Source organism: Protobothrops mucrosquamatus, unplaced genomic scaffold, assembly GCF_001527695.2.
Source record: "Protobothrops mucrosquamatus isolate PMUCROS unplaced genomic scaffold, P.Mucros_1.0 scaffold882, whole genome shotgun sequence".
Lineage (NCBI taxonomy): Eukaryota > Metazoa > Chordata > Lepidosauria > Squamata > Viperidae > Protobothrops > Protobothrops mucrosquamatus.
In genome coordinates this window covers 326,494-339,916 of record NW_015387136.1, presented here as the reverse complement: position 1 = coordinate 339,916, position 13,423 = coordinate 326,494, and positions in this window count along the sequence as shown.

The following is a 13,423-nucleotide window of genomic DNA, read 5'->3' as shown; positions in this document are numbered from 1 at the left end:
AACATTACATGTTGCCATGGTTTAATTGAACATAACATGTAAACATTCACAGTGCAGGGAGGAAAAAGTATGTGAGCCCCTAGCCTAATGACGTCTCCAAGAGCTAATTGGAGCCAGGAGTGAGCCAACCTTGACTCCAATCAGTGTGATGATATTGGATGTGTTGCTGACAGCTGTCCTGCCCTTTAAAAACACACACTTGTTATGGGTTTACTGGTTTCAAGAAGCACTGTCTGATGTGAACCATGCCTCGCAGAAAAGAGCTCTCGGAAGACCTACGGTCAAGAATTGTTGACTTGCATGAAGCTGGAAAGGGTTACAAAAGTATCTCCAAAAGCCTTGATGTTCACGTGTCCACGGTAAGACAGACTGTCTACAAATGGAGAAAGTTTAGCACCGTTGCTACTCTCCCTAGGCGTGGTCGTCCTGTAAAAATGACTGCAAGAGCACAGCGCAGAATGCTTCTTGAGGTAAAGAAGAATCCTAGAGTGTCAGCTAAAGACCTACAGAAATCTCTGGCACGTGCTAACATTTTTGTTGACACATCTACAATAAGGAAAACGTTAAACAAGAATGGAGTACATGGGAGGACACCACGGAGGAAGCCATTGCTGTCCCAAAAAAATACTGCAGCACGTTTGAAGTTTGCCAAAGAGCACCTGGATGTTGTTCCACAGCACTACTGGCAAAATATACTGTGGACAGATGAAACCAACATTGAGTTGTTTGGGAAAAACACACAACACTACGTGTGGAGAAAAAAAGGCACAGCACACCAGCATCAAAACCTCATCCCCACTGTAAAACATGGCGGAGGGAGCATCATGGTTTGGGGCTGCTTTGCTGCCTCAGGGGCTGGACGGATTGTTGTCATTGATGGGAAAATGAATTCCAGAGTTTATCGAGACATTTTGCAGGAAAACGTACGACCGTCTGTCCGCCAACTGAAGCGCCGCAGAGGATGGGCGATGCAACAGGACAATGACCCAAAGCATACAAGTAATTCAACAAAACAATGGCTTCAACAACACAGAATACGCCTTCTGGAGTGGCCCAGTCAGAGTCCTGACCTCAGCCCGATTGAAATGTTGTGGCATGACCTTAAGAGAGCGATTCACACCAGACATCCCAAGAATATTGCTACACTCAAACAGTTGTGTGAAGAGGAGTGGTCCAAAATTACTCCAGATCGTTGGGCAGGTCTGATCTGCAACTACAGGAAACGTTTGGCTGAGGTTATGGCTGCCAAAGGAGGGTCAACCAGTTATGAAGTCCAACGGTTCGCATACTTTTTCTTGCAACTGTATGTTTAGACTTGGCCATTGCTAAATGTGAAATATTTTCTGTGTCAGCCCTTCTGCTGGGCTGGGATTAATACTGCTGAGTTTTGCACCGTCTGGCGTGACCCACATATGCTTTATTTTCAGCCCCTCTGCTCTGCAGAATTTGGGGGTTCAATCCTGCGAGAGAAAGGCTGTCTTAGGGCTAGGCTAGCCCAGAACCAAGAAACAGACGGTAGCACCTTTTGAGACTTAACCATTTTTATTATTATAAAGCCTTTTTTTGCCGAGTGTTTTTTTTTTTCTACGGTGGACTCACAAATTGCTGAAACGTAGGAATGTAAGATAGCGCAGAAATGTTGGTTGGGCTCCCGAGTTCCTTTGGGAGAATTCCTGGAGAAATTACACGCCTTATTTTGGGGTGACTGGGGTTGAGTGACTCTTGGGAGGAGAACCATGGGGTGTTTGATGATGGACCAGATGGAAGCCGAAGCTTTTAGCAGTGGCTTTGTAGCCTGTCCAGACTTGTGAGCCTCCGACACCGTGTGTTTTCTGAGATCGCTTTCACAAGTTGGGCTGGAAGAGACTCCCTCCAGATTGTCGTCTCAACAGAACAACAGAATTGGAAGGGATCTTGGAGGTCATCTAGTCCAACCCCCTGCGCAGGCAGGAAACCCTATACCATTTCAGACAAATGGCTGCCCAGTCTCTTCTTAAAAACCTTAGGGATAAACTGAAGGATAGGAAAACGTGACTCCCTTTATTTTCCCATTAAATCAAGAGTCTCCGAGCACTTTTTGCCGAAAAACTTGCGTAAAAGTTTAGTAAAAGACATGACGTTTTCTTGAGTTGTGGATCGTGCATCCGACGGATAAACTTCGTCCTCCGTTATTGTTGTTTTTTTTTGCCACTATAAACTAACCCAGCTCTCCTCTTTTATTTTTTTTATTTGTCTTTAATTTTCATTTCCTGTTTATTTCCTCTTTCTTACCAAACTGCCTGGCTGGTTGATGTTTGTTTAAGGAAATGTCTACCTATTTATAGCGGGTCAGATAAAGCCACCGATTGTATCGTGGGTCCCGGCTCTGAAAGAGACATGGACATTTGTGAAAATATTCGCCAACTTTATCTCTCCGCTTTTGGCCTGTTGTACAAAAAGCAGAGCAGGGGGTCAGTTTATGGGTTGGCTTCCCTTTATGGGAGAGCCGGGGGGGGGCGAAAACAAGGCGATCTCTAGAATCAAAACAAGGCGAACGCAGCCATTTGACGGCTGAAGTGTGTGTGTGGGTTGAATTTGCAAAAGCTACCCATAAGGCCTGCAAAAGAGATTCTGGGATGGTTGCATTTTCCTAAAAGAGGCTAAGAATATCGGTTTGCTGTAAGTTCCCCCCTTAGGGGGAAAAAAAAACCCCTTATTCTTTCAAAACAGGATTATTTTTAATTGCATTTTTTTTTTAAAAAAATCAATCTTTGCATTTCAAAGGAGAAGAGAGAGGAAGCCATGGCTGAAACTTCATGTGGGAAAAACCAAAATTGAGAATTGCACCAAAACTTGATGCAGTCGGGTCTTCTAAAAATAGACCGGTCCACCTGAACACAAGATGGGAGAAACTTCCAGAAGGCCAGGACCGGAATTAAAAGCCACGGAAGACAGCTAGCTAGATCCTTAGCTCTTAGATGGCTAGGATTGGCGAAGAGTTGGGGGTTTTTTTAGTCGGAGAGATGAAAACAAGAGAATCAAGTCAGTCCTGGTCCATTCCTGATGGGAGAGAAAGTGAATTTTGGATGGGAATCTTAAAATAACCAAAGGGAGCTCTTTCCCACGGACGGTTGGGACTGGACGGAGAAAGAGGGAGGGAAGACAGGCAGAATCCTTGGGGAGGAAATGTTAAAAAAAGAGTTTTTTGGTGGATTTTCCAACTATTTTGGGATCTTTCCATGGGGGGGGGAAAGAAAAGAGGGTGTTGTTGCAGGATTGCGCCCCTCCTTCTGTTAAGGAACAGGCCACGCAAGGCACGGCGGACTCTGGGGAGCGATGTGGGATGCAGAGAGCCGAGCGAGGGCATCACCTCCAATGCTGCAGGGCAGAGACAAAAGAAGCCGAGATGCCGTAATGGAAAAATACGCTCTGGGCCTCCAGGGAAGAATCGGCAAGGCTGTTAAGAGAGCAAGGTGGAGATCAGCAGCCTGGCGTACCCTCCGAGGTTTTGAATGGGATGGGGAATCCGGCTTAAGAAACGGGGGGCCGCCCCATATTGTTTGCAGCGGAGCTGGGAGAAGAATTCAGGAAAAGAGGAGGAGGAGGAGGGGGATCCAGCTGCTGGGAGTCTACCTAATGCACTGTTGCTCAACCTTGACAATTTTAAGGCATGTGGACTTCAACTCCCAGAATTCCACAGCCAGCATTGCTGGCTGTGGAATTCTGGGAGTTGAAGTCCACATGCCTTAAAATTGTCAAGGTTGAGAAACACTGAGCTAATGCATCCGGGGAGAGAAGGGTCCTGGGTGAAGTAAAATCTCTTCCAGAAGTTTTTGGTTTGCCCCTCTGCCTTTGTTTTATTTCTTTTTATCCCGCCTTGGTTTTTTTTTTTACAAATAACTCGAGGTGGTGAAAATACCCCAGCATATTTTGCTCCCCCTGTTTCCTCCACAACGACAACCCTGTGAGGTGGGTTGGGCACAGAGAGAGAGAGAGAGGGACTGGCCCAAAGTCACCTATCCAGCTTTGTGCCTAAGGCATGAGCAGGGGTTGGACTAGAAGACCTCCAAGGTCCCTTTCAATTCTGATATTCTGTTGTTCTATTAAAGCAGGACTAGAACTCACCGTCTGCTGGTGATTGGCCCAAAGTCTCACCCAGCTGGCTTTCATACTTAAGGTGAGACTAGAACTCACCGTCTCCTGGTGATTGGCCCAAAGTCACCCAGCTGGCTTTCATGGCTAAGGTAGGACTAGAACTCACCATCTCCTGGTGATTGGCCCAAAGTCACCCAGCTGGCTTTCATGGCTAAGGTAGGACTAGAACTCACCGTCTCCTGGTGATTGGCCCAAGGTCTCACCCAGCCGGCTTTCATGGCTAAGGCGGGACTAGAACTCACCGTCTCCTGGTGATTGGCCCAAAGTCACCCAGCCAGCTTTCATGGCTAAGGCGGGACTAGAACTCCCCGTCTCCTGGTGATTGGCCCAAAGCCACCCAGCCGTATTTCATGCCTCAGACGGGACTAGAACTTCCAGTCTCCTGTGGTGTCTCTGCCAGGGAGGATTGTAGTCGCCTAAAAAAGCACAGCCTGTGAGCCTTAGAGGGAGCACCTTAAATTCTCCATGGGTCCTGAAAGAGGGAAAAGGAGGAGAAATTATGCCAGGGTCCGGAGTTCAAGTCCAGACATCTTAAAGTTGAGGAAGGCTGGTTTAGGATCTTTCCTCAGGGGCTTTGGCTGAGCTGATCCCCCCCCCTTGCCGTTCTTACCCGCCAGCCGTCAGATGGGCAGCATATCAATTTAATAAATAATAATGATAATAATTTTTCCCCTTACTTGCCAAAGGTAGGTGCCAGGCTGCCAGGCTTTGCAAACCTGTTTTTTCCTCCTTCCAGTGGGGATTTTGACATGGGCAGGGGTTAGTCTGTCTCTGAATTCCAGCTGTTCAGGGATAGGTAAGGCTTTCATCATTCTATACCAGGGGTAGGCAACCTTGGCTCTTTTATGACTGGTGGACTTCAACTCCCAGAATTCCCGAGCCAGCATGGGGGAACTATGGCCTCTTCATGACTCTTGGACTTCAACTCCCAGAATTCCTCAGCCAGCATGGGGGAACTATGGCCCCTTCATGACTCATGGACTTCAACTCCCAGAATTCCTCAGCCAGCATGGGGGAACTATGGCCCCTTCATGACTGGTGGACTTCAACTCCCAGAATTCCTGAGCCAGCAGGGGGGAACTATGGCCCCCTTCATGACTGGTGGACTTCAACTCCCAGCATTCCTGAGCCACCATGGGGGAACGATGGCCCCTTCATGACTGGTGGACTTCAACTCCCAGCATTCCTGAGCCAGCATGGCTCAGCTCGGAAACCTCTCCCTTTCCCCTCAGCAAGGCTGGCTCAGGAATTCTGGGAGTTGAAGTCCACGAGTCATAAAAGAGCCAAGGTTGCCTACCCCTGTCCTATACCAAAACCAGGGGTGGGCAACTACAGTCCTGTGGACTTCAACTCCCAGAATTCAACAACCAGCCACGCTGACTCAGGAATTCTGGGAGTTGAAGTCCACAGGTCATACAGGGACCGTAGTTGCCCACCCCTGACCAAAAAGAATTCTCATTCTCTCCCTCTCTCTGGGTGTGTGTGTGTGTGTGTGTGTGTACCTTTTCCAACTGTAAATGTTAACGAAAAGCCACCAGCTTTTATGCTGGGGCTCCCTTCATTGGGTGCCTAGAAATGAAAGCAAATCGCATTTATTTCCACCATGTTGCATGTATACCAAGCCTGCTAAAGCAGGGGTCTTCAAACTTGGCCACTTTAAGACTTGTGGACTTCAACTCCCAGAATTCCCCAGCCAGCATAGCATAACGGTCGTAAGTGAGAAAAACGGTCATAAGTCCCTCGTTTCAGTGCCGTCATAACTTTGAATGGTCACTAAATGAACTGTTGTACACTGAAAACTACAAGGACACTGAATTGTCAATGAAGCAAATGGGCTGCTTTTGTGCGGCTGGCTGACACACACAACTACACAGACACACTTCCTAAAAAACAAACAAACAAACACCAAACCGGGATGGCTGTGTGAAGACAGCTGGAGGGCCTGCTTCAGACCCAGGTTGAAGGGTTGTGTGAACGCAATCCTCCGTTGTAAGGATGGGGGTCAGAGAAAAGAGCCAAAGGAATGTGATGCTGGAAGGGGGAAATTGTGTTTGTGTGTGTGTGTGTGTGTGTGTGAGATTGTGTGTGTGTGGGGGGGGGGTTGGAAATCTTCCAGGAATTGAACGACCCTCCCAGGAAACTCCACAATTCTTGAGGGGGGAAGAGATAAGGCTTGTCATTTTTGCTGGTGCAAGAACTGGTTTACACCAAGGAAACGGTGTTTCTCTCCCGAAGTTTCCAACGGTTATATACGAGACGCAACGACATCTCCTGCTCAGTAAAATTTACTTATTTCATTTACATTCAATTAAATTATTGAAGGGGGGGGGTTTAACTTGTTTTCCAAAGCACCAGGAGGCAGGACAAGAAGCAACGGATGAAAACTCATCAAGGAGAGAAGCAACCTGGAACTAAGGACAAACTTCCTAACAGTTAGGAGAATTAACCGGTGGAACTGCCTGCCTCCAGAATTTGCTTGCCTCCCATCACTGGAGGTTTTTAAGAAGAGACTGGACAGCCACTGGTCTGAGATGGCATGGAGTCCCCTGCTTCAGCAGGGGGTTGGACTAGAAGACCTCCAAGGTCCCTTCCAGCTCTATTTTGATTGATATATTCACTTTTATTATTTTTATAAACAACTCAAGGTGGTGAACATACCTACTAGGCATTCCTACTCCTATTTTCCCTCCATAACAACAACCCTGTGAGGTGGGGTGGGCCGAGATGGAGCAAGTGGTTCAAAGCCACCTAACTGGGTTTCATACTTAAGGCTGGACTAGAACTCCCAGTCTCCTGGTGATTGGCCCAAAGTCACCCAGCTGGCTTTCCTGCTTAAGGCGGGACTAGAACTCACCGTCTCCTGGGGATTGGCCCAAATTCACCCACCAGCTTTTGCGCCTAAGGCGGGACTAGAACTCCCCGTCTCCTGGGGATTGGCCCAAAGTTACCCACCAGCTTTCATGCCTAAGGCGGGACTAGAACTCATACTCTCCTGGTGATTGGCCCAAATTCACCCACCAGCTTTTGCACTTAAGGCGGGACTAGAACTCACCGTCTCCTGGTGATTGGCCCAAATTCACCCACCAGCTTTTGCACTTAAGGCGGGACTAGAACGCCCTGTCTCCTGATGATTGGCCCAAATTCACCCACCAGCTTTCATGCCTAAGGCGGGACTAGAACTCCCCATCTCCTGGTGATTGGCCTAAAGTAACCCACCAGCTTTCACGCCTAAGGCGGGACTAGAACTCCCCGTCTCCTGGTGATTGGCCCAAAGTCACCAGCCAGCATTTGTGCCAAATGCAGGACTAGAACACATAGCCTCCCATTTTCCAGCCTGGTGTTTTACCTACTGGGCCAAACTGGAAGGCAGTAATTTTGGAACCCAGAGGCCTTTTTGGCAGAGAAACCCCAATGTGGGGCACAGACAATAGGGATTCAAAAGCAAAACCCAGCCTTTTATCAGCTGGCCCAGCCTGGCTGCGAGTTCAGGATCTGCCTTATCTAGAGTTTACTGAATGGAGCCAGATGCAATAAATAATTTTTAAAAAAATATGGACCACAGCAGGCAGAAACGCCACCTTCTCAATGATCCGCAGAACCCCCAGTTTGCAAAGAGCCCTTCCAATCTTGGGCCAGTCCCCCTTCCCTGCTCGCTCCAGTTCTGCAAACCGGGTTTCGGTGATCACGAAGCATCTCAAAATCTGGGGCTCCTGACCTTTTATTTTTAGGAGAACGCCACGCACCTCCCCGTGTGGGTTGTCGCCGTCGCAGGCTGCTTGGGCTCCATTTTGAGGGCCCGTGTGACCACGCCTGGTGTGTGTCCTTGCACGCCAAGCAGCCCAGGACAAAGATGACTCCGGATTACTTCTGAATCCAGAAGTAACATTTATTGGTCTTCTGTTTGTGCTGAATCCTTTTGCAAGTTTGGGGCCGGAGGTGGATCCAACCTTGGACCCTTTAAGACTTGTGGACTTCAATTCCCAGAATTCCCCAGTCAAGATAGCTGGCTGGGGAATTCTGGGAGTTGAAGTCCACAAGTCACAAAGTGGCTAAGGTTGGCTTCCCTTACTCCAGGGGTCTTCAAACTTGGCTCTTTTATGACTTGCGGGCTTCAATTCCCAGAATTCCTCAGCCAGCATGGGGGAACTATGGCCCCCTCATGACTCGTGGACTTCAACTCCCAGAATTCCTGAGCCAGCAGGGGGGAACTGTGGCCCCTTCGTGACTCGTGGACTTCAACTCCCAGAATTCCTCAGCCAGCATGGCTCAGCTTGGAAACCTCTCCCTTTCCCCTCAGCATGGCTGGCTCAGGAATTCTGGGAGTTGAAGTCCAGGAGTCATAAAAGGGCCAAGTTTGAAGACCCCTGCCATAACACTAAGGTTTTGCCAGCTGGCACAAATTTAACTCCCCTCCCCAGTTGGGATTGGTGGTTTGGGGTTCCAGTCTTGCAAATATGAGTGGAAATGTCCGGTGGTGAAAATAACTCGTTTAGAAACTGCTTGACAAAGAGGAGAGTGGCACGCACGTGGGTGGTGCCCGCATGGTTGTAAATGCTCCCGGCCTGACTTTTCTTTTTTTTTAGGAATCACGCTTGCATATCAAACCAGGCTGACCCAATAAATGTTGTCAGTTGACCTAGTTTTTTCCTTTTCAGCGGTTTCCCCATTGGAACGGCTGGGAAAGTACAAAGCAGCCCGAGGGGTGAACCGTGAAAAAAAAAAAGGATTTTTTGCATCGTTGTGCACTAAAAAATATGGGGAATTGGCCTCCTGGCCCAAAAGAGAGACCTGACTAATGCTAAATCATCTCTCTCTCCCCCTCCCTCCGGAAAGTTGTTTTCTACCCATAATCAGGCTAACTGAGATTTCCTGGTGGTCTCCTGTCCGGCACCTACCAGGCTAGTCTTAAAGATTGGATCTTTCAGTGATGCTCAAATCTGGGGTTATTCACAGTTCTGCCCATGTATTTTGGGGGGGGGGGGCGGGGGGAAGAATGTCTCCGGTTGTTTGCTGTGCTGTTTGGAAGCTAAGCACCACACCTTGCATCTCCAAGTGGTCTTCCATCCAGTTCTGAACAGGTCTGATCACAAGGCTTTGTGGTCAGCCTGGGTGGGCTGGAGACTTGACTGGAGGTACAGGCAGAGAGTTGAAGGGCGGAGAGGCTGCGGATCTTCATCCTGGAGGTTGTTTGCACCCACCTGGCAGTCATAAATGCCATCATCTGAGACCCCCCCCCCCAATTGCACACAACTGTGGGCATACTTTGTGCTCTCTGAGCTGGGTTGTTTTCTTGCAGATGTTTCATGACTCAAACTAGGTAACAGCATCCATGTTAGTGGGTGGCTTGGGTAATGAAGTGTCTGCAAGTAAATAACCCAGCTCAGAGAGCATGAAGGATTCCTCCTCCTCCTCCTCTCTGCAAATCCCACTCCCTTCTAGCACTGATGATGTAACCTAGTTGGGCAATGAAACATCTGCAAGAAAATAACCAAGCTCAGAGAGCACCAAGGACCCCACAGTCATTGTCCTCCTCCTCTTCCTCCTCCACTTCACAAACCTCTCTCCCTTCTAGCACTGATGATGTAACCTAGTTGGGTGATGAAATGTCTGTAAGAAAACCACCAAGCTCAGAGAGCACCAAGGACCTCATAGTCTTCCTCCTCCTCCTCCTCCTCCTCCTCCTCCTCCTCCTCCTCCCCCCTTCTAGCACTGATGATGTTCCCTAGTTGGGCAATGAAACGTCTGCAGGAAAACAACCCAGGTCAGAAAACCCCAAGGTCCCCACAGTCCTCCTCTTCCTCCTCCTAGCACTGATGATGTTCCCTAGTTGGGCAATGAAACGCCTGCAAGAAAACCACCCAGCTCGGAGACCCCCAAGGAGCCCTCCTATCAACCCGGAGCTGCACAGATTCTCCTTTCTTGGAACCCGGGTGTCCTTCGGCTTCACCGCAGCCTTTGCTGGGTCGGCCAACAGCCTCTGCCTCCAGGGAGAGGATGATGGGTACGGAGCACCCCTGCCCGCTTTGGATATCCTTTGGCTTGGCCCGGGCTGGCATCCTCCAACCCTATCGGCCTCCAAAGAGGGGATGATGGGCATCCCAGGCAGCAGCACACACACACACCCTCCCCTCCGTTGGCCTGTCCGCCTCCGGGCTCCCCTCCCTCCGGAGAGGGAGGGAAGGAAGGCCGGTCCTTGCCCGGAGTCTCCGCCCGCCGCCGCCTCTGCTGCTTCGGCCGGACCTTTTATGGCAATCCTTTGGCCGGAGGGCGGCCTGGCGGGACTTGAACCCCCGCAGGAGCCGGGGCGGGAGGGGGGGGCTTGCTGGGCAGGCTCCAGATGGGGAGCGCCTCTGGAGAGCGGAGGGGGAGGGAAGCGCCGCGGAACAGCCCATCTTTCCCCATCTCTCTTGGGCAGCCTCGCCAACCAGGCGCCCGCGGAAGAGCAGACGCCTCCCTGAGCCGGGGGCCCGATTGCATGCCCTCTCCTACCCCCATGCACCAACCCCGTGGCTCGCGGGGCTTGCAAAGCCCGGCAAATCCGCCCGCCGCTCGCTCTCTCGCTTTGCCCGCAAGCGCGCTCTGGACTCGTGGGAACGTAGGTCCGGAGCGCTTGCCTGCTTCGTTTTGCAGGCGCTCCAGGAAGGTGGGCCAAAAGGAGGAGGGGGTGGGGGGGGTTGGGATTTTGCCCGGGGCACAGGGAAGGGAGGATGGGGGGTCTTCCCGGCGAGAGTGTCCGACCCTAGCCTCGTAGGGGGGAGCGTTTGGATGGAGCACCACCAGGAAACTCTAGGTCTGCAAGAGCAACCGGGAAATGTTTAAAAAACAAAACAAAACACCTTCCTGGGAAATGACGGGAGCTGGCCCTGCGGCCAATGGAAGATTGACTTGGGGCAACTTCTGAAAGTCGAGGAAAACCAGGGTTTGTAGATCCTGCTGTATGGGGAATAGAGACCCTGGCTTCCTCCTCTCCCCCCCCTTTCACCAGTTGTTGTTAGTTGCGAAGTCGTGTCCGACCCATCGCGACCCCATGGACAACGTTCCTCTAGGCCAGGGGTAGTCAACCTTGGCTCTTTTATGACTCGTGGACTTCAATTCCCAGAATTCCTGAGCCAGCTTAGCTGGCTCAGGAATTCTGGGAGTTGAAGTCCACGAGTCGTAAAAGAGCCAAGGTTGGCTACCCCTGCTCCAGGCCTTCCTGTCCTCTGCCATCTTCTGGGGTCCATTGAAGCTCACGCCTGCTGCTTCAGGGACTCCATCCAGCCACCTCCTTCTCCGTCGTCCCCTTCTTCTCTCGCCCTCCATCTTTCCCAGCATCAGGCTCTTCTCCAGGGAGTCCTTCCTGCTCATTAGGTGGCCAAAGTACTTGAGTTTCAACTTCAGGATCTGGCCTTCTAAAGAGCAGTCGGGGTTGATCTCCTCCAGGACTGACCGGTTGGATCGCCTTGCAGTCCAGGGGACTCGCAGGAGTCTTCTCCAGCACCAGAGTTCAAAGGCCTCCATTCTTTGGCCTATCTCAGCCTTTCTCATGGTCCAACTTTCACAGCCGTACATTGCAACTGGGAAAACTGTGGCCTTGACTCTACGTACTTTTGTTGGCAGGGTGATGTCTCTGCTTTTTAGTGTGCTGTCTAGATTTGCCATGGCTTTCCTCCCCAGGAGCAAGCGTTTTGTTAATTTCTTGGCTGCCGTCCCCATCTGCGGTGATCTTGGCCCCTTGGAGAGGGGTGGACTTCAACTCCCAGAATTCCCCATGTGTGGGGATTGAAGTCCACCCACCTCCAAGTAAACACAAACCTTGTTCGTGGGAAGCTCTGAACCCCGGGCGGCTGGTTAGCTGAGGATCCAAGTGGAGTAAAGGGGTTGTGTGAATGGAGGCTGGGAACCGCATACCAATAACGTCCCGGGAGGAGATAGCAAAAGCGGGCCTTGGGTTTTTCCCATTGTTATTCCTCAGTGGAGGAGCAGGTCTGTTTCTTGTTCAAGAAGAGTGGGTGGTTATTGAGCTGCCACGCCTCCCAGGGCAAGCCAAGATTCCTTCCCACGGGATATGTAGCCAGCTACGAGAAATTCCTTTCTCGGAGGCACCAGGCAACGTCCGTTTTCTCAGGCCCAGCATGGCTGTGTCCCTAAGGGAAGGGAGAGGCCTGGCCTTGCTGGGATCCTTAACAGGATAACACAGTTGGAAGGGACCTTGGAGGTCTTCTAGTCCCACCCCCTGCTCAAGCAGGGGACCCTAGACCATTTCAGACAAAGGGTTGTCCAGTCTCTTCTTAAAAGCCTCCAGTGTTGGAGCATCCACATCTTCTGGAGGCAAGAAGTTCCACTGGTTAATTGTTCTAACTGTCAGGAAGTTTCTCCTTAGTTCTAGGTTGCTTCTCTCCTGGATTAGTTTCCATCCAGTTGCTTCTTCTCCTGCCTTCTGGCGCTTTGGAGAAGAGCTTGACTCCCTCTTCTTTGGGGCAGCCCCTGAGATACTGGAACACGGCTATCCTGTCCCCCCTCGTCCTTCTCTTCATTAAACTGGACATACCCAATTCCAGAACCGTTCCTTATATGTTTTAGCCTCCAGTCCCCTGATCATCTTTGTTGCTCTTCTCTGCCCTCGTTCTAGAGTCTCAGCATCTTTTTTTAACATTATGGCGACCTTTGCTGAATCTCAGCCCCAGGGCAGAGACTCGACACGGCTTGCAAAGAACGTGGTGCCGCTGTAGTTTAAACCAGGCAAAGGAGAACTTTGGGAGTTTTCCCACCGTTTCAGAGGTGAGTATGCTCTGGGTCAGGGGGCTTAGAAAGGGGCCCTTGGGAATGGTCTCAGCTGCTATTCCATTGCTGTTCCCGGAAGGATGAGTTGGAGAAAAAAAAAGTTGGGGTTGTCTCTTCTCTGTAGCACCTGATGGGGTCCAATTCGCTTTTGGAGACCATGTTTTCTTTTGCTGGATTCTCCCCACGCAACAGGACTGGCTTTAGATTCTGTTACAGTTCCCTGTAGAAGGATGGGCCAGAATCACAATTCTGTCTTCCTCCCATCCTCTCTTTTCCTTCCTTCCTTCCTTCCTTCCTTCCTTCCTTCCTTCCTTCCTTCCTTCCTTCCTTCCTTCCTTCCCTTCCTTTGTCTTTCTCCTTCCTTCCTTCCTTTTCTTTCTTTCTTTTTCTTTCTCCTTTTTCTTTCTTTCTCTACTTCCTTCCTTCCTTCCTCCTTCTGTCCCTTTCTTTTCCTTCTTTCTCCCTCCCTTTCCTTCCTTCCTTCCCTCCCTCCTTTCCTTTTCTTTTTCTTTCTTTCTTTCTTTCT